Source organism: Leptonychotes weddellii, chromosome 4, assembly GCF_054177405.1.
Source record: "Leptonychotes weddellii isolate Sample4059 chromosome 4, ASM5417740v2, whole genome shotgun sequence".
Lineage (NCBI taxonomy): Eukaryota > Metazoa > Chordata > Mammalia > Carnivora > Phocidae > Leptonychotes > Leptonychotes weddellii.
In genome coordinates, this window is record NC_138372.1 from 155508858 (window position 1) to 155511080 (window position 2223).

Here is a 2223-nt window from a genome sequence, read left to right on the forward strand (position 1 = left end):
GGATAAGTCTGGCCAGTGGTTTATCAATCTTATTAATTCTTTTGAAGAACCAACTTCTAGTTTCATTGATCTGATCTACTGTGTTTCTGGTTTCTAATTCATTGATTTCTGCTCTAATTTTAATTATTTCTCTTCTAATGCATGGCTTAGGCGTCGTTTGTTGCTTTTTCTCTAGTTCTTTAAGGTGTAGAGTTAGTTGGTAAATTCGGGATTTTTCTATTTTTTTGAGTGAGGCTTGGATGGCTATGTATTTCCCCCTTAGGACCACCTTTGCAGTATCCCATAGGTTTTGGACCAATGTGTTTTCGTTCTCATTGATTTCCATGAATTGTTTAAGTTCTTCTTTGTGGTTTTCATAATCTAAACAACTCAAAGAAGTAAGAGCTGTGACTATGTTGTAAAGAGAGGAAAATAAATCTTGCTGATTTGGGATACGACTACAAGACAAATTTCCACAATAGCCCTTGGAGTAAATGACAAGTTCCATTCTCACCAATGGCAGAATGCCATATTTTGACAATTACTTCAACATGAGCAGTCTGCTGGGAGGGTGGTGTTTGTGATGTGTTTTGAAAAATCCTTTTAAAAGATGAAATGCCCTTTCCCACATGCCAATTTGTTAAGAAAAGGGAGAAAATGTCACACAGGAAAAAATGAGATGACTTTTGAAAACTCAAACAATGACACCCATTGTTAAAAGCATGAATGTAGTAAAAAAAAAAAAAAAAAGCAACACTCCCTTCTCCCTTGGTAGAAATTTCAGAACACATTGTGTTCTTGGCCATGGAGTACACTCTGTCTTGGTAACTGGATCCTCACCTTGTAGGCAAATCAGTCAGACAAGAAAAGGACACAAAACAGAGTGGGAGAACTCCCCCTACAATTCCTCCCAACACACATTCACACATACACACACACACACACATACACACACAGTCACATAAACGCACACCAGAAAACCTACCCAAATGCAGCAGAAGCAAAGAGTGCACTGGCTTTGGAGATGGAGAAAACTGGATATAAATCTTGGCTCTGCACTATATAGTATGTGAACATTGGAAAGACAACCTCTCCAAGCCTCATCTATAAAAATGGAAATAATAACCTACTGTTTTGGCTTGCAGAATATAGATGGCTATATAGATTCAGTAAGATAACATAGCTGGTGTCCCATAAATAGTAGTGATTGTTAATTACCTTCCCTTAGGAACTGCCCAGGTCAGGTCTCCCTCATAGGTCGTCAAGCATGGCATAACAGTGAAGATTTGGTTTCAGACAAATCCGGGTTCCAATCTTGACCTAGTCAACTCCTAACTCTATGACTTAGAGCAATGCATCAGTTAGCTTTTGCTGCTTAAGAAATGACCACAAAATCTCAGTGGCATTCAGCAGTAAGCACTGATTTCGCCTGAATGTCTATGGATAAGTCAAGAATTGGCTACTCCAAATTGGACTCAATCAGGTGGCTCTTCTGATTCCTGTAACACTTGCTCACACACCTTCATGTTGGCCAGGAAAGTTTTTCTGAGGTGGTTTTGCTCCACACATCTCCTGTTCTACTCCTGGAATCAGCAAACTGTATTTCCCAGCCTCTGGGCATATTTTCATGGCAATGGTAAAAGCACCAAAAGGCAAGCAAAAACACACAAATCTTCCAAGGTCTCAGCTGGGCACTGGCATACCATTACTTCTGCCATATTCTATTAGTCAAAGCTGGTATCACAGCTAAACCCAAAATCAAGGGGCCTCAAAATACTCATCCCTTTAGTGGGAGGAAGTACAAAAGCATGTGGTAAAGTTACAAAAGGCTGAAGAATCAGGGAGGATAATATATCTGGCTCAGAACAGTTATATAATATGCTTTCATTCCTAAATCGATAAAGTAGGAATACTACTACCTACAAAATGGATTCTTTTAAAGATTTTATTTATTTTGAGAGAGAAAGCAAGGGGAGGGGGTGGGGGGGAGAATCTCAAGCAGACTCCCCGCTGAGCATGGAGCACGACACAGAGCTCAATCCCACGGCCCTGAGATCATGACCTGAGCCAAAACCAAGAGTTGGATGCTTAACCAACTGAGCCACCCAGGCGCCCCAGAGTGGATTATTTTAAATATTAATGATGTATTGTGGGCCCGGCACAGTGCCAAGCTCATAAAGAACACTCAATAAATGTTGGCTAATAGTAGTAATCGATGTTGTGGGAGTAGAGTGGTATTCTCCC